This window comes from Equus caballus, chromosome 16, assembly GCF_041296265.1.
Source record: "Equus caballus isolate H_3958 breed thoroughbred chromosome 16, TB-T2T, whole genome shotgun sequence".
Classification (NCBI taxonomy): Eukaryota; Metazoa; Chordata; class Mammalia; order Perissodactyla; family Equidae; genus Equus; species Equus caballus.
The window spans coordinates 53,782,615-53,808,743 of NC_091699.1; the positions used below are offsets into that span (position 1 = coordinate 53,782,615).

At 38.8% G+C, this 26,129-nt stretch overlaps 1 long non-coding RNA gene across 1 annotated transcript in view; it reads left to right on the forward strand.

Moving 5' to 3' along the window:
• The first annotated feature begins 766 nt into the window (after positions 1 to 766).
• Positions 767 to 26,129, forward strand: part of LOC138918053 (uncharacterized) — a 98,742-nt gene continuing 73,379 nt past the window's right edge. Inside the window, exon 1 of the long non-coding RNA XR_011426944.1 lies at positions 767 to 888. This is a non-coding gene — a long non-coding RNA (uncharacterized lncRNA). The remainder of the gene's footprint in view (positions 889 to 26,129) is intronic.

Consider the following 26,129-nt stretch of genomic DNA (forward strand, 5'->3'; position numbering starts at 1 on the left):
CTTGGGTTTCTCTGGGCGCGGGACAAGTGACAAGGAGGTCGACCCGAAAAGATAGTTTACTCGTAAAGTTTCTGGCACAAATGCTAGATAGGGAACCTTTGAGGAAGCTGAGAATCTAGCCATTATAAATTGGATAGGGGGAGGGGGAGAAGCATCTGATATAAAAAGAAACACCTTGCTACCGTTAGCACCCCGCCTTTCTCCAAACCGCAAAGGTCGGGGAAATTGCATGAATAAAGTGTAAGTCCGTCTGGAGGAAAAATGCTCGGTTAAAAAAACACACCTCTTTAATAGGAAGGTGGGTAAATTTTGCATTTCCAGGTGTTAATCTTGATGATACCGCCACATTAAAATTGGAAGTTGATTGTGACAACGCAGATAGAATTTCCACAATTAAAAATAAATAAATAGTCTTCTTCCCCTCCCCCCTTCCCCTCACCCTCCTTCAGCTATTCCAGCAAGGACTGGAGACCCGGAGGCTGTAGCCCGGGGTAGGCGGCGGGGCCACTTGTTGCGGCACCACCAAGCGGATCTGGCGGAGATTCAGAATTAAAACCCCTTCTCCCTGATGAGTACGCTCCAGAAGCCCAGGCAGGCGGCGAGCCCCGGCTCAGTGCCTCCAGCAGATGTGTGTGTGTGTGTGTGTGTGTGTGTGTGTTTTACTTGAACTCTGGACCATCTTTTTGAAATGCTTTGTCTTGCACATCTGGGAATTACTCTGTGCGGTTAAATGCGTGCCGCACGCGCGCGCGCGCGCGCACACACACGCAGGGGGTCGCCCTGCATGGGGGGAGGTGAGTGGCACAGGTGCCTCGGACTTTCCTGGGCTCTGCCCTTGGGAAGCAGAGCGAGGGGGACGGCCTCGATGTGGCTGCCACCATGAGACAGGTAACTCGAAAAGGCCCTCCTCTCGCTGCTTTGGCGTGGGAAGTGGGGAGCTGGGGACGGAGGGACTTGGGCGGTCCAGGTGCGCACACAGCGCCGGCCCCGGGGAAGGGCAGAGGTGTCGGGAGGCAGAGACTGGACAAACGCTGGCGGGTGCTCGGGATTCCGAGTTCATTGTCTGCCGGGTCACGCTCTCTAGACAAAATGCGCGATACCGGAGAGGGAGAGAGGGACACTGACCAAGTGTCGGTGCAGGGCCGACCCGCTCGCCGTGGGAGGGGGACGAGAGGCTCGTCTACACTCGGCTCGCGCGGCAGAATCGCCGGCACCGGGAGGCCACCGCTTTCTAAACCAGGGCGGCCGCCCAGACTTTGCCTTCAGCGTCCTCCGGTGGCACACTTCGGGGCTTGCGGAGCAAAAGCCGAGCGCACGAGCAACTCGCTGTGGGTTTGGAGCGATTGCGTCTTAGGGCTGTGAAAAGCTGCCTCGTGGGGACTTGGGGACGGACAGGTTAACAAAGTGAAGAATTTGTCCTGTTTTTTTTTTTTTTTTTTTAAACCAGGAAATGAAGCTGGTTAGTACTGAGCGCTTGCTTAAAACGCTCTCTACTAGGAATTTGGAGGTGTGTGGGGGTGAGGGTGGAAGGGGTTATGGCAAGGTTTAGGACCACTATGGGAAATACCCAGTTTAAAGCATCTCCCCTCTCGGATCGCGCTCTTGGTAGCTCAACCCAGGTGGAGGCGCCGTTGCGCTCGCGGTCACCTCCCCGCATTATGACGCCTGGCGTGGCCCTGCAACTCCCACGTCCCGGCGGCCAAACCCCTCCGCTCCGGCTGGAACCGGCAAAAGTCTTCGCCCGCCCTCTCTCCTTTAAATGGATCCTTTCCCTTTCATTCAGAGGACGGCTTAACGCCGGCAGGGACCGCAGTGCGACCAGCGGGCACCTCGCCGCCCCTCACCGCCTCCTCTTCGCGGGGCGCCGACTGCGGGACTGCTGCGGCAACCGGACCACAGCCTTCGTGCCTCCCGTCCCCTCCCCCGCGGCCACACCTCAGTCGCATACCGGCCCCCGCCCCCCCCCCCCTTGTCCCCATACTCGGCCGCCTTCCCTCCCAGGCGCCAACCCTGCTAGGGCGGGTGGAAGCAGGGGTCCGTGTGCCGGGTTCGTGTGCTGGCGTAGGGGAGCGCACACGACGGCGACCCGCAACCCTACCGCTGCCCCCAGCTCGGGGTCCACCCACGTGGAACCCGCCGGTCCTCACTGGTCCCCGGCGCCAGTCTCCAGAGCTCGGCTGCGGGTGCAGTTCCCTCGAAGCCCCTGGGCGCTCCCACTGGTCTCTATCCGTCCCTGTCTTCACCCTTTGCTAGCGTTTTGGCCAGTAGGGAAGCCCCTTCGTCTCCCGCCTGCACCCCCAGCCATCCCCGGACAAAGCCGCCGGCTTCCCGCACCGGAGCAGGAAGGAGGCACCAGGGAAGAGACGCGCGCAGAGAGCGCCTCCAGGCGCTGGGCCTCGGTGCGGTCCCCGCCCCTGGCCTGCCCACTGGGCGCCGGGCTGGGGCTGCAGGTGCCGCCTGCGCGGGGCAGGCCCCCCACCCACTGTTCCTCCAGCGCCTGCACCCGGCTGCCGCGGCGCTGCAGGCAGGAGGCCCCGCGGCGCCGGTTCCTCCACACCCACGTGCCCCTCGTGTGCGCGCCCCCGGTCTGCAGATGCTACCCGGCTGGCGCCACCGGGATTTCCGGGCAGCCCCACCCTCCCGGGCCGCAACGCTTCGCTCCCTGCATTCGGGGTCTCCTTGGCGTCTCTACTGCAGCATCCAAGACCAGGCGCCGCCTCTGCGAGCCGGGCTGCTTAGCACGCCTGCGGGCCGCTGCCCAAGGGCCGCATCTCTGGTCCCCATCCCTCGCTCACCTTTTCTTGTGGACGGTGGGGTTCAGTCACTGCACCCGGACTGTTCAGCCACCGCCCACGGCCGCCTGGAGGGTGCAGCAGGAGGGCGTTCCCGAGGCGCCAGCACCCTCCTTAAACCCTTCCCAGGCTTTCAGCTCAGCACCTTCATCAGCCCGCTACCCTCCCTGACAGTAGGAGAGGCATAGCTCTCGCTCCCTCTGCTTTCTCTTTCTCACTCTCAAACCGGTGCCCACCTATGTACATACACACCTGACCACCGCGAGGCCACGGCCAGTATCTCCCTCTCGAACTCCTAATTCTAACACGATGCAGCACACATCACGTCCCTGACAGCAAGGTGAGAGAGTGGCACTTATGCACTAGGTGGTTTCTTAAAATTTATGAAATAGTCCTCGGCCCTGGGCCATTGCATTTTTAAGAGGATTCTACTTCATTTAAAAAAATAAATCCCCCAGGAGCATTTGCACATCTAAGGTAATGTTAAAATATTCGGAGATAATCGTAGACTCACATGCAGTTGTTAAGAAACAATACAGAGAGATCTTGCGCACCCTTTGCCCGGTTTGCCACAATGGTCACAATTCCTAAAACTAGTACACTATCACAACCAGGACATTGGCATTGATACAATCCACCCATCTTATTCAGATTGTGCTGGTTTTTCTTGTACTCGTTTGTGAGTGTGTATGTGTGTGGTGCATATTTAGTTCTATACAATTGTATCATATGTGTAGGTACATATCCACCACCACAGTCAAGATACAGAACTGTTCCATCACCACAGCATCCCTCTTGCCCTTTATAACCACACCTGGGTGGGGGTGGGAGGGGCGGCTGACAACCACTAATCTGTTTTTCTATAATTTGGTCGTTTCAAGAATGTTATATAAATAGAATTATACGGTAAACTAGTCTTTTTGGACTGGCTTTATTCACTCAGCATAATTCCTTTGACATTCATCGAAGTCATTATGTGTATCAATAGTTCATTCTTTTTATTGCTGGGTAGTATTCCATGGTATGGAGGTAGAGAAGGGTAAACAGTTTGTTTAACCATTCACTCATTGAGGGGCATCTGGCTTGTCTCTAGATTTTGGCCATTACAAATAAAGCTGCTATGAACATTTGTGGACAGGTCATTGTGTGAACATAAGTTTTCATTTCTCTGAGATAAATGCCCCAGAGGGCAATTGCTGGGTCATATGGTAAGCACATTTGCAGTTTTGTAAGAGACTGCCGTGCTCTTTTCCAGAGGGCCCTGACCATTTTCCATGCCCAACAGCAATGGATGAGTGATCCAGTTTCTCCTCATCCTTGGCAGCATTTGGTGTTGTCACTGTTTTTTATTTTAGGGATTTTGAAAGGTATGGTAATATCACATTGTGGTTTTAATTTGTGTTTCTTTGATGGCTAATGATGTTGAATATGTTCTTATATGCTGATTTGCCATCTCTATACTCTTTTTCTCTGAAACGTTTGTTCATATCTTTTGCCCATTTTCTAGAGTTGTTTTTGTTCTTCCTGTTGTTTTGGGAATTTTTTTTTTCTTCAAAGCACTTTGTTGAGGTGTGATTGACATACAAAAAGCTGTGTATAATTAATGTATACAACTTGACGAGTTTGGAGATAAGTATACACCTATGAAACCATCTCCACAACCTATGCCATAAACGTGTCCATCATCTCTGAAAGTTCCCTCCTGCCCTCTTACTATTTTTCATGATAAGAACAGTTAAGATCTACCCTCTTAGCAAATTTTTATGGTAAAATACAATTAAAAACTATTATACCAAAAAAACCTATAGGCACTATGCTGTATAGTAGATCTCTAGGACTTATTCATCTTGCTAACTGAAAATTTATACCCTTTGAATAATACCTCCCCATTTCTCTCTCCCCCTAGACCCTGGCAACCACCATTCCACTCTCTCCTTCTATGAGTTTGACTAGTTTAGATTCTTCAGATGGGTGTGTTTTCCGCAGCCGTAAAGGGCAAGGAATGACGGGTACACCAAGGCTACTTGTTGTTTAAGCAATCAGAGTTTATTGATAAAGGGGAACAGAACAAGGAGCGGGGAAGCAAACAACAAATCGGTACTTACGACATCCACACCACAGTTAGCCCGGGAAGTCCCAATAGTTTGCACGGCGGGCGGGAGTGCTGATTGTCCGGGTCTGGGGCAGAGCGTCCTCTCCTCAGTGAGACTCCAAATTGTTCTATGCCTGTGACTCCCTTTTATTCTAATGTTTTCTGGGTTCTAACTCGGGGCTTCAGACATTTAGATACTTTGAGTTATTTCTTCTTGTTCCCATGGATGGGATGTTTTTATCTTTTTGTTCCCACAGATGGGATGTTTCTATAATCCAGTCAGGTGCCTGTCGGGGTGGCCAGCCCAGACAAGGAACATGACGCAGGACATTGTCTTAGTAACTTGTGCCTTGGGGTCAGGGTCGAAGTGGCCATCTTTGGCCCCGATCCCAGACACATTCTTTCATGTAGGCCCCAGATCCCTGCGTCCCCGGAAGGTGGGGAGGTTAGTGAACTCTGTACAGAGTGGTATCATATCCTTCTATGTCTATTTTATTTAGCATAATTTTCTTCAGGTTCGTCCATGTTGTCACGAATGCCAGGATTTCCTTCTTTTTTTAAGGCTGAATAATATTCCATTGTATGTATATACCACATTATCTTTATCCATTCATCCATCAATGGACATTTAAGTTACTTCTGTGTGTTGCTACTGTGAATAATGCTGCAGTGAACATGGGAGCACAGATGTCTCTTTGAGATCCTGATTTCAATTCCTTTAGATATATACCTAGAAGTGTGATGCATCATATGGTAGTTGTATTTTAAATTGTTTTTAGGGATCACTGTACTGTTTTTCATAGTGGCTGCATCAATTTACATTCCCACCAACAGTGTATAAGGGTTCCCTTTTCTCCACATCCTGGCCAATACTTGTTATCTTTTGGGGGTTTATTTTGTTAATAGCTATCTTAACAGGTGTGAGGTGATAGCTCATTGTGGCTTTGATTTGCATTTCCCTGATGATTAGTGATGTTGAACACCTTTTCGTGTACCTGTTCCCCATTTGTATGTCTTCTTTTGAGAATGTCTATTCAATTCTTTTGCCTTTTTTTTTTTTTTTTTTTTTTTTGCTGAGGAAGATTCACCCTGAGCTAACATCTGTGCCAATCTTCCTCTATTTTTTAGTATGTGGACCACGAGCACAGCATGGCTGCTAACAGAGCAGTGTAGGTCCATGCCTTGGAACCGAACCTGGGCCACCGAAGTGGAGCATGCTGAACTTAACCATTAGGCCACTGGGGCTGGCCCCCTTTGCCAATTTTTCATAGGGTTATTTGGGGGTGCTTTTTGCTGTTGAACTGTAGGAGTTCCTTATATATTTTAGATATTAACCCCTTATCAGATATATGTTTTGCAAATATTTTCTCCCATTGTGTGGGTTGCCTTTTTCGTTTTGTTGATTGTTTGCTTTGTTGCACAGAAATTCTTTAGTTTGACATAGTCCCACTTGTCTACTTTTGCTTTTGGCGTCATATCCAAGAAATCATTGCCAAGACCAATGTCAAGTAGCTTTCTCCTATGTTTTCTTCCAGGAGTTTTATGGTTTCAGGTCTCATGTTTAAGTCTTTAATCCTTTCTTTTTTCCAGAATTTTCCCTAATACTTTATTTTTTGTTATTGAGGTCATAATTGTTTACAACATTGTGAAATTTCAGTTGTACATTATCATTTATCAGTAACCATATAAATGTACCCCTTTACCCCTTATGCCCACCCCCCAAGCCCCTTCCGCCTGGTAACCACTTAACTGTTCTCTTTGTCTGTGTGTTTGTTTATCTTCCACACATGAGTGAAATCGTATGGTGTTTGTCTTTCTCTGGCTTATTTCGCTTAACATAACACCCTCAAGATCCACTCATGTTGGTGCAATTGGGAAGACTTTGTGTTTTTTTTTTATGGCTGAGTAGTATTCCATTGTGTATATATGCCACATATTCTTTATCCACTCATCTGCTGATGGGCATTTGGGTTGCTTCCACGTCTTGGCTATTATGAATAATGCTGCAGTGAACATAGAGGTGCATAGGTCTCTTTGTGTTGTTGATTTCAAGTTCTTTGGATAAATACCCAGTAGTGGGATAGCTGGGTCATATGGTATTTCTATTTTTAATTTTTTGAGAAGTCTCCATACTGTTTTCCATAGCGGCTGCACCAGTTTGTGTTCCCACCAGCAGTGTATGAGGGTTCCCCTCTCTCCACAACCTCTCCAACATTTGTTATTTTTTGTCTTGGTGATTATAGCCATTCTAACAGGTGTAAGGTGGTATCTTAGTGTAGTTTTGATTTGCATTTGCCTAATAATTAGTGATGTTGAACATCTTTTCAGGTGCCTAGTGGCCATCTGTAATCTTCTTTGGGGAAATGTCTGTTCATATCCTCTGCCCATTTTTTGATTGGGTTGTTTGTGTTTGTGTTGTTCAGTGGTGTGAGTTCCTTATATAGTATGGAGATTAACCCTTTATTGGATATATGATTTGCAAATATTTTCTCCCAATTGGTGGGTTGTCTTTTCATTTTGATCCTGGTTTCCTTTGCCTTGCAGAAGCTCTTTAGTCTGATGAAGTCCTACTTGTTTATTTTTTCTTTTGTTTGCCTTGTCCAAGTAGACATGGTATTCGAAAAGATCTTTTTAAGACTGATGTCAAAGAGTATACTACCTATATTTTCTTCTAGAAATTTTATGGTTTCAGATCTTACCCTCAAGTCTTTGATCTGTTTTGAGTTTATTTTTGTGTATGGTGAAAGATAATGGTCTACTTTCATTCTTTTGCATGTGCTGTCCCGTTTTCCCAACACCATTTATTGAAGAGACTTTCTCCATTGTATGTTCTTAGCACCTTTGTTGAAGATTAGCTGACCGTGGATGTGTGCTTTTATTTCTAGCCTTTCAATTCTGTTCCATTGACCTGTGTGCCTGTTTTTGTACCAGTACCCTGCTGTCTTGATTACTATAGTTTTGTCGTATGTTTTGAAGTCAGGGATTGTGATGCCTCCAGCTTTGCACTTTTTTCTCAGGATTGCTTTAGCTATTCAGAATCTTTTGTTGCCCCGTATGAATTTTAGGATTCTTTGTTCTATTTCCATGAAGAAAGTCATTGGGATTCTGATTGGGATTGCATTGAATCTATAGGTTGCTTTAGGTAATATGGACATTTTAACTATATTAATTCTTCCAATCCATGTGCATGGAGTATCTTTCCATTTCTTTATGTCATCATCAACTTCTTTCAGTAACGTCTTATAGTTTTCATTGTATGGGTCTTTCACCTCCTTGGTTAAATTTATTCCTACATATTTTATTCTTTTTGTTGTGATTGTAAAAGGGATTGTATTCTTGAGTTCTCTTTCTGTTAGTTCATTATTAGAGTATAGAAATGCAACTCATTTTTGTAAGTTGATTTTGTACCCTACAACTTTGCTGTAATTGTTGATTTTTCTAATAGTTTTCCGATGGATTCTTTAGGGTTTGCTATCTATAAAATCATGTCATCTGCAAACAGTGAGAGTTTCACTTCTTCATTTCTTTAATCCTTTTTGAGTTAATTTTTGTGTATAGTGTAAGATAAGGATCCAATTTCATTCTTTTTGTGTGGATATCCAGTTTTCCCAGCACTATTTATTGAAGAGACTATCCTTTCCTCATTGTATATTCTTGGCACCTTTGTTGAAGATCGGTTGATTGTATATGTGTGGGTGTATTTCTGTTCTCTTTATTCTGTTTTGTTGGTCTATTTTTATGCAGTACCATACTATTTTGATTACTGTTGCTTTGTAATTTATTTTAAAATCAGGAAGTGATGCCTCCAGCTTTTCTTCTTGCTCAAAATTTCTTTGGCTATCCAGGATCTTTGTGGTTCCTTATGAATTTTAGGATTTTTTTTTCCTATTTCTGTAAGGCAGGCAATTAGGATTTTGATAGGGATTGCATTGAATTTATAGATCTCTTTGGGTAGTATGGGCATTTTAATAATATTAATTCTTCCAATCCATGAACATGGGATGTCTTTCCATTTATTTGTGTCTACTTCAATTTCTTTCATCAGTGTTTTATAATGATGTACATCAGTGTACAAGTCTTTCACCTCCTTGGTTAAGTTTACTGCTAAGTATTATATTTGATGCTATTATAAATGAAATTATTTTCTTAATTTCTTTCTCAGATAGTTTGTTGTTGGTGTATAGAAATGCAACTGATTTTTGTTTGTTGATTTTGTATCCTGAAACTTTATTAAATGTATTTATTAGTTCTAACAGGTTGATTTTTTTGTGTGTGGAGTCTTTAGAGTTTCCTACATATAAGATCATGTCACTTGCAATCAGAGACCATTTTACTTCTTCCTTTCTGATTCAGATGACTTTTATTTCTTTTTTCTTGCCTAATTGCTCTGGCTAAGACTTCCAGTACTATACTGAATGGAAGTGGCATCCTTGCCTTATTCCAGATCTTAGAGGAAAAACTTTCAGTTTTTATCATTAAGTATGCTGTTAGATGTGGGCTTTTTGTATATGGCCTTTATTGTATTGAGGTGAGTTCCTTCTATACCTAAATTGCTGAGAGTTTTTATCATGAAAAGATGTTGAATTTTGTCAAATGCTTTTTCTGCATCTATTGAGGTGATTGTGTGATTTTTATCCTTCATTCTGTTAACGTGGTATATCATACTGCATGATTTGCATACGTTGAACCATCCTTGTATGCCAGGGATAAATCCCTCTTAGTCATGTATAATATTTTCAGTGTGCTGTTTAATTTGGTTTGCTAATATTTTCTTGAGGATTTTTGCATCTAGGTTCATCAGGGTTATTGGCTTGTAGTTTTCTTTTCTTGTGGTGTCTTTGTCTGATTTTGGTATCAGGGTGATGCTGGCCTTATAAAATGAGTTTGGAAGTGTTTCCTCTTCTATTTTTTGGAAGAATTTTAAAAGGGTTGGTATTAATTCTGCTTTAAATGTTTGGTAGAATTCACCTGTGAAACCATCTGGTCCTGGGCTTTCCTTTCTTGAGAGGTTTTTGATTACTGATTCAATCTCTTTATTTTTTTACTGCTCTGTTCAGGCTTTCTATTTCTTCTTGATTCAGTCATGGTAGGTTTTGTTTCTAGAAATTTATCCATTTTCTTCTGGGTTGTCCATATCTTTGGCATATAATTGTTCATAATTGTCCTTTATGATCTTTTTTATTTCTGTGACATCAGATGTAATGTCTCTTCTTTCATTTATGATTTTATTTATTTGAGTTTTCTCTCTTTTTCCTTAGTGTAGCTAAGGGTTTGTCAATTTTGCTTATCTTCTCAAAAACCAACTCCTAATTTCATAAAATTTTTTTATTGTTTTTCTATTTTTATTTCATTTATTTATGCTCTAATCTTTATTATTTTTTTCCTTCTGCTAACTGTGGGCTTAGTTTGTTCTTCTTTTTCTAGTTCCTTCACATATAAAGTTGAGTTGTTAATTTGAGATCTTTCTTCTTTTTTAATGTATGCATTTATTGCTATTAATTTTACTCTTAGTATTGCTTTTGCTGAATCCTTTAAGTTTTGGTATGTTGTGTTTTTGTTTTCATTTGTCTCAAGGTATTTTTTAAATTCCCTTTTGATTTCCTCTTTGACCCAACGGTTGCTCAAGAATGTGTTGTTTAATTTCCATGTATTTGTGACTTTTCCTGTTTTCCTTTTGTTACTGATTTCTAGTTTTATTCCATTGTTTTCAGAAAAGATACTTGGAACGATTTCAGTTTTCTTAAATTTGTAAAGACTTGTTTAATGACCTACCATGTGATCTATCCTGGAGAATGTTCTGTATGCACTTGAGAAGAATGTATATTCTGCTGCTGTTGGATGGAATGTTCTGTATATGGATGTTAGGTACATTTGGTCCATAGCGTTAATCAAGTCTGCTGTTTCCTTATTGATTTTCTGTCTGGGTGACCTATCATTATGGAAAATGGGATATTAAAGTCACATAATATTATTGTATTGTTGTCTATTTCTCCCTTCAGATCTGTCAATGTTTACTTTATATGTTTAAGTGTTCTTATGTTGAGGGCATATATACTTATAGTTGTTATATATTCCTGTTGAATTGACATTTTTATCATTAAGTAATGACCTTCTTTGTCTCTTGTGACAGTTTTTGACTGAAAGTCTTTTTTCATATTGTATAAATATAGCCACCCTTGCTCTCTTTTGGATACCATTTGCATAGAATATCTTTTTCCATCACTTCACTTTCAGCTATGTATGTCCTTATATCTAAAGTGAGTCTCTTGTAAATAGCATATAGTTGGATTTTGTGTTTTATCCGTTCAGCTGCTCTATATCTTTTGATTAGTGAGTTTAATCAACTTACATTTAAGATAATTGTTGATAGTTAAGGACTTACTGTTGTGTTTTGTTACTTGTTTTCTGTCTTTTTTGTAGTCCATCATTCCTCTCTTCCTCTGTTGCTTTCTTCCACTATAATCTGATGTTGCTGTTTTTTTATAATGATATACTTTCATTCTTTTCTCCTTATGTTTTTTGTATCTACTGTTGGTTTTTTCTTTGTGGTTACCATGAGGATTGCATACAGTTTATTATTATAATAGTCTATTTTAAGCTGATAACAACTTAAGGTCAACTGCATAAAAAAACTCTACACTTTTAGTCTCCCCTCCTTTGTTTTATTTATGTCGGAATTTACTGCTTTTTACATTGTATATCCATTAACAAATTTCTGTGGTTGTAGTTATTCTTAATGCTTTTGTCTTTTAACTTTTATACTAGAATTTAAAACAATTTATGTACCACCATTATAGTATTACATTATTCTGTATTTGTCTATGTATTTACCTTTATTAGTGATATTTATACTTTCATATGCTTTGGTGTTACTGTTTAACATCCTTTTGTTTCAACTTGAAGAACTCCCTTTAGTACTTCTCGTAAGGTAGTCTAGTGGTGATGAAATCCTTGAGTTTTGTTAGTCTTGGAAAGTCTTCTCTCTCCTTCAGTTTTAAAGGGCAGTTTTTCTGGGTATAACATTCTTGGTTGACAGTTTTTGTCTTTCAGCACTTTGAATATATCATCCCACTCTTTCCTGGCCTGCAGTTTCTGCTGAGAAATCCACTGATAGTCTTATGGGGGTTCCCTTGTACATGACAAGTCACTTTTCTCTTGCTGCTTTCAAAACTCTCTCTTTGTCTTTGACTTTTCACATTTTAATTATAGTGGGTCTTGGTGTTGACCTCTTTAGGTTCAACTTTTTTGAGGTCATTTTGGCTTCATGAATCTGGCTGTCCATTTCCCTCTGCAGATCTGGGAAGTTTTCAACCATTATTTCTTCAGGTAAGCTTTCTTCCCCTCACCTCCTTTTTTCTCTTCTCCTTCTAGGACTTCCATAATGTCTACATTGGTTTTCTTATGGTTCTCATAAATCTTGTAGGCTTTTTTCACTCTTTTTCATTTTTTTTTCTTTTTATTCTCTGACTGGATGATTTCAAATGACTTGTCTTTCAGTTCACTAATTCTTCTTCTGCTTACTGAGTCTGCCACTGAAGCTCTCTATGGAATTTTTCATTTCAGTCATTGTATTCTTCTCCTCCAGAATTTCTGTTTGATTCTTTTTCATGATTTCTAGCTCTTTGTTGAACTTCTCATTTTGTTCTTGCATTGTTTTCCTGATTTCATTTAGTTGTCTATCTGTGTTCTCTTGTAGCTCACTAGGCTTCTTTAAAGATGATTACTTTGAATTCTTTGTCAGGCAGTTCATAGATCTCCATTTCTTTAGGGTTGGTTACTGGACCTTTATTTCATTCCTTTGGTAGTGTCATGTTTCCTTGATTCTTCATGATTCTTATAGCCTTGCATTGGTTTCTGAGCATTTGAGCAAGCAGTCACCTCTTCCAGTCTTTACAGACTGCCTTCAGCAGGAAAAGCCCTTCACCAGTCAAAACAGCCAGAGATTCTGGGCAGGCCAGTTAGTGGATACCATGGGGGTGCCTGGTGCCAGGGTTTGTATGTGGGCTTGCTCTTTCTTTCCCTCATGGGAGAACTTGTGGGCTGAGGGGATCTTTCTCAGCATTGCACTGTACTCACTTGGGGGAAACGTGATGCAGGAAAAGTGAAACCCTTCTTCTTACCCTTTTCAATGCGTCTTTTCTTGTTTCTGTGTTCCACTGGTGTGCTGTAACCCTTGACCTTGATTTCAAGCTCTCATGAAGTTTTTTGTCCAGGGATGGTTGTTAAATCAGTATTTCTGTGGGGGAATGAGGGCTGACACCTCCAATTCTGCCATCTTGCTATTGTCACTCTTTTGAGAATTCTTTGTATATTCTAGAAAAAGTCGTCCTTCAGATATGTGATTTGAAAATATTTTCTCCCAGTCCATAGATTGTCTTTTCATCCTCTTCACATGGGCTTTTGCAGAGCAAAAGTTTCTAATTTTGATAAGATCCAATTTATCAATCTTTTGTTTTATGGATTTTTCTTTTGGTATCAAGCCTAAGGATTTTTTTCTAGCCCTAGATTCTGAATATTTTCCATAATTTTTAAAATGAATTTTATAGTTTTTACATTTTATTTTTAAGTCTGTGATCCATTTTCAGTCAATTTTTCTATCAGGTGTGAAAGTGTAGATTGAGGTGCATTTTTTGTCTATGGATACCCAGTTGTTCTAGCATCATTTGTTGAAAAAGCTATCATTCCTCCATTGAATTGCTTTGTCATGTCTATGAAAAGTTGATTGGCATAATTGTGTGGTTCCATTTCTGTGTTCACTATTTAGTTCTATTGCTCTATGTATCTATCCCTTCACCAGTACCATACTGTCTTGACTAATGTAGCTATATAATAAGCTTTCATATCAAGTAGAATAATCCCTCTCACTTTATTCCTCCTTTTTAAAGATTGTTTTAGCTATTCTAACCCTCTCTCCTTTCATACAACACTAAAGATTGTTTTAGCTGTTAGAGATCTTGTGCCATTCCATATAAATTTTAGAATGGACTTTCTATATCTACAATAAAAACCTTGATATGGTTTTGATAGGAATTGCATTAAGTCTATAGATCAATTTGGAGGGAAGGCTGATATCTTTTCTATGTTGAATCTTCTGATCCATAAACGTGGTATATCTATTTCTTTATTTAGGTCTTCATTGATTTCTTTCATCTGCATTTTGCAATTTTCTGCATACAGATTCTGTTCATGTTTTTTTAGATTTATAACTAAGGTTTCCATTTTCTTTGGATCAGTTATAAGTAACATTGTATTTTAAATTTTGTTTTCCATGTAATCATTGTTAACATATAAAAATAAACTTAATATTCCTGTATTGATCTTATATGCTGCAACCTTGCTGACTTTACTTATCAATTCTAGGATTTTTCTATGTAGGCAATCATATTTTTAAATCATATATGTGATAAGGGATTGTATAAGGAACTATAATTCAACAAAAAAACCCACAAGGAACCCAATCCAAAAATTGGCAAATGACTTGAAATTTCTCCAAAGAAGAAATTAAAATGACCAATAAGCACATGAAAAGTTGTTCAACATCCCTAGTTATAAGAGAAATGCAAGTCAAAAACATAATGAGATACCACTTCACACCCATTAGGATGGCTATTAAAAAAACAAACAGAAAATAACAAGTGTTTGTGAAGATAGGGAGAAATTTAACCCTGTGCATTGCTGGTGAAAATGTAAAATGGTGCAGCTGCTGTGGAAAACAATTTTGTAGTTCCTCCAAAAGTGAAACATAGAATTACTATATGATCCACCTCTAGGTATATACCCAAAAGAATTGAAAGTGGGAACTCAGATACTTGTACACCAGTGTTCATAGCAGCATTATTCACAGCAGCCAAAAGATGGAAACAACTCAAATGTCTATGAATAGGTGAATGGATAAACAAAATGTGGCATATAAATAAATGGAATATTATTTAGCTTTAAAAAGGAGTAAAATTCTGATACATGCTACAACATGGATGCACCTTGAAAACATTATGCTAAGTGGAAGAAGCCAGATACAAAAGGACAAATATTATATGACTCCACTGAAATGAGATACCTAGAATAGGCAAACTTATAGAGACAGAAAGTAGAATAGCGGTTATCATGGGCTGGGAGAGGAGGGAATACGGAGTTATTTTTTAATGGATAGAGTTTCTGTTTGGGATGATGAAAAATTTGTGGAAATGGACAGTGGTGATGGTTGCACAATATTGTGAATGTACTTAATGCCACTGAACTGTACACTTAAGAATGGTTTAAGTGGTAAGTGTTATGTGTATTTTGCCATAATAAAAATTATGCACAAAAGCTTATGTCTTGGTTTTTCAAAAGTATTTACCATGCAGTACACAAAAAGGGTTTCCATACAGCTTGCAATGGCTTCCTGTCAAGAGTTCCTCCCTCACTGCTGTCCCCACCCCAATTTTGTTTTTTTTACTTTTGGTGACCTTACTCTACCTCAATCAGGTTTCCTGCTTCCTCAATTAGAAGATATTTTCTTCCACCATATAATGATAGGAATGAAGATAGCCAAGGCATATCAATACCTCTGGCTCAGGAAGTATCTTCTCCTCATCTCCTCACTTGTGTGGTCACTGAAGACAATACTGACCTTGACAACAGTCACCTTGCCAGTTCCATTGACTTGCTTCTTCAAAGACAAATATGTGAACAAAGTGAAAACTGCCTGACTTCTTATTTTTACTTAAAGTTTTTTTTTTTTTTGGCTCTCTGAGCCTTTTTAGCTTTCACTGTTGTTATGGCTGTATCATCAGAGAGATAAAATGAAATTATTCAAAAACAAATTTTTAATGTCTATGCCTAGTCCGTCAGAAAGGCAGATACCATATTCTTTGACCTACTACCTTCTGATACTGAGACCATGATGCAGTATGAGCATCGTTAGGACCAAGGAGTCCTGGGAATCTGCCCCTAACCATGTGGGCATGGGCTTGTTGAGCCACCTCGCAAGGTTGACTATCTGTAATCTTTGCAGGTTGGAGTAGAGGACCCCAAAGGTTCTTTCACACTTAAAATGAGAAGATAAAAAGTCCTGAAATGTTGTGCTGCCCACGACAAATATTCACTCTCCCCTCTTACTACAGAGACTATACCATATTTTGTAACAAAGATATTCTTTACATGACATTTGAAAATCTCATGTATTTTAGTATCACTCATATTAAAAGGCTTAATATTTTAGAGATCCATTTTTATTTTTCATGACTGTACCCTATCCACAGGATTGGCTACATATTTACAGGTCCCAGCGCAAGATGAAAATGCAGGCTCCTTGTTCAAAAATTATTAAGAATTCCGAGTAGAAAAAGCAGAGTATTAAACCAAGGATGAGGCCCTTCTGAGCACATCTGCACAGGTTACACGCTGTCTATCCATATGTAAAAAGTCAGCCTCTATCCCCACTCCACCCTTGGGGAAACATTTAAGTTGACTGAGCATCCTCAGAACGTTGAGAAGTTACATGGAGGCTGCATTTTTATACATAAATAATACAAACAGGAGGCAAATCTTCCCACCTGCCATATAGTTAGTCTCTCATGAGCAGGATGTGTGCCTGAACAATGCCTGATGAGCTGGGAGGCAGCATAATAAAGTGAAAAGTTTGCAAAACAGGCCAGATAAAAGACCAAGCTTCTTCATTTAAGAAATATTTATTGAGCACCAACTAATGAACTTAGCCCTGGGCTAAGTGTTCCATAGGGGGCAGATAAATCTGTCACCTTGGGCATTTCAGTCAATCTTCCATGTCTTGGTTTCCTGGGTTGTTAGATGGGAACAAAAATATTGCTCACCTGAAAACCTTTAGGAAGTAAGATGACTCCGGAAGTTAAAGTTGAAATACCAGTTATAGTTATTGTTTTGCAAAAATTTTAATGACAATATCTGCTAAAAAATGATGTTATCAAAAATATAGAATGAGTGTAGATAGGGTCTGAGGGTAGCTTGTGATTTTTCTTTCTTAGCTTTCTTTCATCTGAACAACTCATTGGGAGATTCCATTTTCAGAAACCATAACAAGATCCTCCAGTATCTTTTATGAATGTATAGAATTTCATCCTTGCACTTCAAAGATATAAAAGCCAATAACAAGAAACTTTCTGGCATACAGTCGTGCATCACTTAGCGGGAGGGATACGTTCTGAGAAAGACATCCTTATACTATTTTGTTGCTGTATGAACATCATAGCGGGTACTTACACAAGCCTATATGGTATAGTCCACTACACATCTAGGCTATATGGTACTAATCTTATGGGACCACTGTTGTATTTGTGGTCTGGTGTTGACTGAAACATTGTTATGCAGTGCATGACTGTACTTGGTTTTACACAGTTGATGTATTCCTAAAAAAAGTGAGTCAACTGAACTGTTGGAAACTGACATATTTGAAATACCCTAGAGAACTTGGATATTAAAAGAAACCTGCAATGAATCCTTTTGTATAACAAATAATAATTTTTATAAAGCAAAAAATTATCCCTAATTTGCTTGATGTGAAAACTCAGGCTTAAGCACCTAGAGTTTTGTGACTGTGCAAATGGGAGCCCATTTAGACTGCACAATGGCTCCTCCTCTTCCTTTTCAGCCCGGAGGATGTGCGGGTGGAAGGAAGAGGTAGAAAGGGTAGGAGGATATCAGCATTCTTTACAAATGTTCATAATCCATTTCCTACCTGAATGAAAAGTGTTTTCTTAAGCAGAAGAAGACAATAGAACCCAGAGCCTTTGATGGGATCAACACTGATGTGACAATGGGAGCACTTTTCAGGAAACATACTGTGAAGAATAGCAACTAATATCAATTAACCTCAGAGTTTTAGTCAGCTGGGTGAGCTGATGTGGCATGGATGTTCACAGTCATCCAGCCCGTGGCTTTCGAACTGGAACAGGCTACACAAGAATCAGCCAGGTAGCTATTAAGAGATACACAGATTCTGAGTCCCCCACCTCAGATTCATTAGTCCAATTCCCTTCCTGAGCAGTTCTGATTTCAATGCACAGTCAGATTTCAGAACCACTGATTTACAAGCCTGACCCAACCTAACATGGAGCCTCTGCTCTGTCTTTGGTGCTGCATCCCTTATACAATGCTAATGCCTGTCCAGTGTATCTGGCTGTATGTGTGATGGGTACCTGCTTGTCTCACTCTCCTGCTTTGCTCTTAGCCTCTTCTCCTTCCCACAATCTACTGGAACCTGAGAGAGGTGGGCTTTTCCCTTTGTTTTTTTTTTTTCTGTTTGGAGATCTTATCCTTCTTTATGACTTCATCTAAGCCTTAATGGCTGACAGAAGTATCTTGTCTACACTGGTAGAGAACACTATGGATGTTGACTCTCAGGACTAGGAAAATGATAACATAAGTGGGAACTAAAGGAATTTGGGAGATACTCTCTTGGGCAATAGCCAGGTCAGGTCATTGACTTGGAACAAAATTCCATTTTTGATCTTTTTGTTTTCCTTTGGTAACATTTTGTCCTGGTGTGGTTCCCTCAGAAGAAATTTTAATGCAGAGGGTATAGAGGCATAAAGGCATGAGGGCCTGAAGATACCTGGGAGAAATGGGGACTCCCCAGTGCTTTGGTGTGGCTCCAGTGCAGAGACTGGGTGATGAGGTGGGAGAGGAGATGGGAGGGTCACCTGGGACTAGACTTTCTGCAGCATAGAATCCAACCTTCTCACATGGCTTGTGGACTCAGCTCCTGTTCTAACCTCTTCTTCCTGCCCCAAATAATTAAATATGAAAGAAAATTGATGGAAAAACTATTAAATCTCTAACTGCACTGGATAATAACAAGCAACACTCCTGTTGAGTCAGAAACTGTGAGGATCCTCAAAATATAAAAGGCAAGTGAGAAGAGGATCAAAGAAGTTATGATACCCTAAAAGTTCCACCAATTAAAAAACTTACACCCAAGGAAATGGAGTTAATAGAGCAAACAGAGTAAGTTTTTAAAGTTCGTTACATCCATAAAGCAGAAAGAAGCAGAATCCTGGAAATAAAATATATCAATTATTGAAATTTATCAAAAAGAAACAGTCAACTGCTAGACTGAATAACAGAATGAATGGAGGTGAAAGAGGAAATCTAGGAATTCTCCCTGAACACAACATAAAAGGGCCAAGAAACTGAAAGCATGAAAAAAAAAGATATATCCAAAAACTTCAAAAAATTTCCTCTAAGAGGATTTCTAGAAAGAGGGAATAAATGGAACACGTAAAACAAGAGAAGAAAAACATTCCCGGAACTCTAAAAAGATGAGATTCTAATATAATAAAAAGGGCCCATCAAGTCTAGAGCAGGATTACTGAAATACACATACACACTCACACATATCTAGACATATCTAGACAAATTTTGTTTCAGAGAACAAAAGAGAAAGTAAACCCTAAAACTTCCAGAGATATTACCTACAAAGGAATAAAGATCATATTTATAGACCACCAGAGTCACAAGAAGACAATGAAGTAACATCTTTGAAGTTCTAAGGCTAGAATGCCAGACTCTCAAGTGTGTGATCAAAATGATATTTTTAGAGACCCAAGGACTCAGTATACCAGCCTCTGGTGCTCTGTGAGAGAAGTGCTGAAGGCTGGACTCTTGCATAAGAAAAAAAAAATAATCTAAGAGGAAGAAGTAGGATCTGAAAAGCATTGGTGAATAAAAACCCATAGTAAAATTTATTGTTCAGTCTAAGTAATGATTGGTTGTAAAAAAATTCAATAGAGGAGGTAAGCCAAAAGATGAGAGTGAGGGTCAGAAAGTGAAATTATGCAAGGTTTTTATCTCCTTAGGGCGAGGATATAGTGAACCTTTCTAAAAATTATTAGACAAATCCAGTTTAAGTGTGTGTATTACAATTTAAGAACAATAACTAGAAAAATAGAATATATCTACCAGACTACTAGAAGAGAAAAGATGGAACAAAGAAGATGCAATCAAGTCAATAAAAAAGTAGGGAAACTGGAACAACAAAAAAATGCATGATAAAGTGAAAACACAAAATAAGATGAAATGAATTCAAACATAGTAATCAAAACAACTGTGAATGGCTTTATTCATCTGCTTAAAGATTAGTTAGCTTAAAAAAATCAAAACTAGGTAGATAACGTTTGTGAGATACACTTAAAATGACATGGAAAAGTTGGCAGTAAAGAGAATAAGATCAACAATCCAAAGCTTATCATAAAAAGGTAGAAAAAGAGTGAAATTCAAGGAAAACAAAACAACAAGCTCCAGAAGGAAGAGGGACAACAGCTCTGTTTCCCTCCTGGTCAAAGGATGCTAATCGGTGGTAATAAGGTCAAGTGATCTTTGGCAGAGAAGCTTTGGAAAGAATGGGAGAGGAAGCCGGACTGAGGACATAAGGAGAGAGAACAGGCACAGTGAAGATGATTCCCACTCGCTGGAGTACACACCCTATATAGTCCTCTTCCCTTGGTTCTGAGCAGAACTTATGAACATGATGGGATATCATTCCCATGACTAGGTCCTGCTATATAGCAAAGATATAATTTAGGTCTCTAATCAGTTGCCTTTGAGTTAATCAACAGGGAGATTCTCTTGGGTGGGCTGGTCTAATCATGTGAGCCCTTTAAATCTGGGGCTGGAGTCAGAGACAGAAGTTAGAAAGATTCAATCTACAGCAAATGCTTTCCTGCTGGCCTTGAAGAAGATGGAAGCCACCATGAGTTCCACTGCTGCAAGGAACTGAATTCTACCAACAAGCTCAATGAGCCTGGAAGAGGACACCCAGCTCCAAATGGGACCACAGCGCTGGTCAACACCTTGATTGCATACCTTAAACAGAGGACATAGCAGAACTGTGCCTGGACTCTTGACCCACAGAAACTGTGAGATGTTAAATTTATGTTGTTTTAAGCCACTAAATTTGTGGTAATTTGGTATACAGGAAAGGAAAACTAATACACTAAGATTCTTCTCTTCGGAATAAAAGAATCTTAGAAGGAAAGAGAGATGGGAGGTATTGAATTACAGAGAGCACCAAGACAGAACTGAGCCTGCTGAGGCCTGCAGTTTGTGAGCACTGGTGTTTAGGTGGCCTGTCACCCAAAACATATTAATCAATATCCTCTTTGAGCAGAGAATGTAGGCATGCCCGAGTCTGCCTCTGGAACAAATTACTCTAATTGCCTTGGAGCACATAGGCGCTATGTCTGGCGAGTCAGAATTAAGGGCAAGTTAGGTCCAAAGAGAACTTTGCTCCTCTACCTTTAGGAATCACAAGAATTATATCTATTTCACCATCATCATTCAGTTAAGCCAGAAGAGAGACATCCTTAGAACAAAAATGATTTGATTACTCGTTCTGATCACCTCCTATTCATCCTGTTGGTGAAGGAGAGATTTTCTGCCCTGAATAGTATAAGATGGCTGAACACCCAACATCTGACACTGGACAAGTGAAACTGGAAGCAGTTTATTGGTCGCATAAACTCACAGCCCAGGGGAGGAGGATACTGCACACCGTGTAGGGCCACACAGGGGTTGCATGCGGGAGCAAGTGAACCAGAAGAACCAAAAGAGGCTGTGGGAGTCAGGCTTTATAGTAGCCAGAGGTTGGGATGCCACCTAGTTCCTGCAGAAGGATGGGATTGTTTTGTTTGAATAATTCCACGTGTGGCAGGGGGGTGAACCCATGAGGTTGAGGACTGGATGAGTTGCAGATGGTCTGGCTGATGGGGGAACTGGCCTAGAGGGAGACTTTCCCTCTTGGGTGCAGGGGCATACCCAGGAAAAGCAAGGGGACTCAGGAGCCCTGTGCAGCTCAAAGATGTCAAGGCAGCGCTTGAAGTTTTAGGTCTTATAATACGTTACTAAAGGCGCCTAATCCTAAATTTAACTTAAAACAAGATCGGGAAAAACTAACCCACAAATATGGATGATAAGTGTGTATATCTTTGTATCTTAATCTAGTTAATGTCAATTCCAGGGAAGTGAAATAAAATCGTTAATTATTTGCTATTTTTGCCACAATTAAAATTATATTTATGGGTATTAGAAGTTAGCTGTTCAGTTATTTTATTCACAATGTCGTCTTTCAAACCTTATTTAAATTAACAAGAGAGTCTAGCAAATTTTCCAGATAGAATAGGAGCAAAAATTATTATAGCTTTCTTTTACACTAGCAATAACAAACTAAAGAATAAAATAGAGAAAAATCTCAGTAACAATAGCAATATAAACAATAAAATGTTTTGAAATAAATCCAACAGGAGATGTATAAAACCTATATGTAGAAAATTGTAAAACTTCACTGAAATATTTAAAAGATGTGAATTAATGAGGAGACATACCATTGATTGGCTAGGAAGCTTTAGTATAATAGAGATGTTTGTTTTTAATGAATTAGTCTGTAAGTTTCATATAAACTCAAACAAAACCCCAACAGGATATGTCTTGGAAGTTGACAAGCTGATTCTAAAGTTAATCTGGAATGGAAAATGAATAAGAATAGTCAAGACATATCTTTGAAAAAGAAAAGCAATGAAGCATCCCAAATATCAAAACATACTGTAAAGCTTTGGTAATTAAAAGGGTGATATTGGCCCCAAAATGAACTAATTAATGGAACAGAAAAGGGAGTTCAGATACAAATTCACATATATGAGAATTTTGTATAAGAGAAAGGCAGCATGTTTAATTCAGTGAAGAAGGTATGGACTACCCAGTAAAGGTGGTTAAGATAATTTGCTGTCTATTTGGAGAGAAAGAAACTTAGATTTTTATATCTCATCATAACCAAAATATTTCAGATGGATTATGGAGCAATTATTAGATATGTAAGGAGCTATGAATTAGAATGTTTACAGTAAATTTAGCATTTACTGTACAACAATTTAGTTTAGGAGTACATTTAGCATTGTTAAGCAAGACATAAAGTGTAAAATATTGAAAAATTGTCCACATTAAAAACTACAGTATGATAAAAAGATGTTATAAAGAAAATTAAATTGTATGTTACTGACCTGAAAAAAGTTTGCAACATATATAACAATAAATGTATATAAGGACATATAAAAATATTACCAAATCAAGAAACAAAATCAAAACTATCCAATTAAAATTGGGAAAAATAACACTGACAGTTCACAGAAAAGGCAAGACCAATGACCAACAAACATGTAAAAATGCTGAATCTCAACAGTAATTGGGAAAATAAAAATTACAAGGAAGTATCAGTCTTAACCTTTCCAATTATTTATATGTTATATGTCGATAAACATCCTGAATTGAAGAGCATAAAGGGAAATTGCAGACTCTTGTACATTGTTGTTGTGAATCAATATTGAGAGCTTTTTTGCAAGTCTATTTGGTATTATGTTTTAAAATTTAAAAGAGTAGAAATAGAAACTGACAAAGACTAGAATAAATTAACAAAGCTAAAAGGTGGTTATTTGAAGAGATCAACCAAACAGGTAGACAGATCAAGAAATCTTTTTAGAAGAGAGAAAACAAGTTATCAATATCAGGAATGCAAGAAAGGACATTGCTACAGAGTCTACAGGCACTAAAAACATAATAAAAGAATATTATAAGTAATTTTATGCTAACATATTTGATAAATTAGATGAAGTGGATAAATTCTTTCAAACTCCTTAACAAATACAAGTTACCAAAATAAACTCAAAATGAAGGAGAAAATATGAATAGTCCTTTAACTATACAGAAATTGAATTCATCATCAAAAACCTTCCAGTACATAAAGTTCTAGGCCCAGCTGGTTTTACTGATGAATTATATCAAACATGTAAGAAATAACACCAATCATAAAACTCTTTCAAAAAATAGAGGAGTAATAATTTCCAACTTATTTTGTGAGGCTAATAACCCTCATACCAAAATCTGACATAGATATTATTTTTAAAAATTACAGGCCAATATCTCTCATGAATATATATATATAGATATCCTTAATAAAATATTAACAAATTGGGTCCAACATTATATTAAAAGAAAAACGTATCATGACCAAGTAATGTTTATCTGAGGAATGCAAGATTAGTTTAACATCAAAGAAAAACCAATCAATGTAATTCACCACATTAACAAAATAATGGAGAAAGCCCATATGATCATCTGAATAGATACAGATAGAGCATTTGACAATAGTCAAAATTTATCCATAATAACAATTTACAGCAAGCTAGGAATAGAAGGGTATTCCTCAATCTGATAAAACAAATCTATTAAAAACCTATAGCTAACATCAAGCTTAATGGTAAAATTTTGAACATATTTCTCCCAAGACTGGGAATGAGGCAAGGATGCCTACCTTTACTGCTTCTTTTCAACATTGTACTGGAGATGCTAGCCATTGAATAAGGGAAGAAAAAGAAATAAAAGGCATAAAGATTGGAAAGAAAGACATAAAACTGTCTCTATTTGCAGATGACATAATTTTTTATGAAAAAAATTTTTAAGGGAAATTCTATGGATTCTATAAAATAACTATTGAACTCAGAAGTTACTTTATTAAGGTCACAGGATACATGGTTAATATACCAAAATGAATCATAGTTTTGTACCAGCAGCAAATAATTGGAAAGGAATTTTTAAAAAACTAATTCCATTCTTTTAAAAAATATTAAAGTAAAATATTTAGGATAAATTTTAACAAAAGGTATACAAGAACTTTATACTGAAAACTGCAAAACATGTTGAGATAAATTAAAGAACACCTAAATAAATGGAAAATATATTATGTTAATGATTGGGAAATCCACTATTGCTAAAATACTAATTATCCCCAAATTAATCTCCAGATTTCTCTCCATCTTAATCTTAATCCCAGCAGACTTCAAAAGAAGAAAAGAAATTGATGATTAGATTTTAAAATGTATATAGAAACGCAAATGACCTTGAATATCCAAAGAAATCCTGAAAAAAAAAAACAAAGTCAGAGGACTTATACACCCTGACTGTAAGATTTACAAAAATGCTACAATAATCAAGATGGAGTGATATCGGAATAAAGGTCAGCAAATAGATGAGTAGCACAGACAGCCCAGAAATACAGTCAAGCTTATGCATTTAATTTTTAACAAACGTGCTAAAATAATCCAATGTAGAAAAGAATTTTTTTTTAACAAATGGAGCAAGAATAACTGAATAGGCAGATGGGAAAAAAAATGAAATTCTGTTCCTACCTCATTCCATACTTCAAAATTAATTCAAGATGGCTGCTAGACTGAAACATAAAAGCGAAAACTCTGAAGACTATATTTGTGAATCGGAGTAGGAAAAGGCTTCTTGGACAGGTCACAGAAAGTATTAGCCATTAAAAAATTGACAAATTAAATTTCATCGAAATTAAAAACATCTGCTCACCAAAAGATATCATTGAGGAAATAAATAGGCAAGCCATGGAGTGGGAGAAAATATTTGCAAAACGTAATCTGACAAAGGTCTGATATTCAGCATATATGAAGAAATTTGACAACAATTAAAAGACAAATACTTGAGAAAAATGGGCAAAATATTTGAACAGATACCTTACAAAAGAAAATACATGACTATCCAATAAGCACTTGAAAATATTAGATGTCAACTGTCATCAGAGAAATAGAGTTTAAAACCACAGTAAGATCCCACTACTCCCCTCTCAAATGAGCTCAAATTAAAAAGAGTAACAATACTAAATGTTGGTGAGGATGTGGAGCAATGAAAATCCTAACAGAAAGAGTATATACTATATGATTCCACTTGAATGAAGATCTAAAACAGACAAAAGGATGAAAAACAATCAGAAAAGTAGGGGCTTCTGTGTGGGAGGGTGAGAATTGACCAGGAAGGGGCATGAGGAAGCTTACTAGGGTGATGCTAATGTTATATATTTTGATGAAGTTCAGTATAACACAGGCATACAATTTGTCGGAACTCCACGAATGTTCATTTAAGATCTGAACATTTTATTGTAAATAAATTTTACATCAGAAGAAATTAAAACTCTTAAAAATATTTGATACTAGTCAACTATTTGCAAGTTGAAATATTTAGGGGGAAGTGTACTGATTTCTCAAATTTACTTGGAAATGCATCAGAAAATTAGATGGACTAATTGATAGAGGAATGGACAGACACATCATAAAACAAGTGTTCCAAATGTTAATGGTAGAATGATAGATACTGATATACTGATACTTAAATTTATTTCATCTTTGCTGTTTGAAAGTTTCGTAATAAAGTGTTGGAAAAAATAGGCA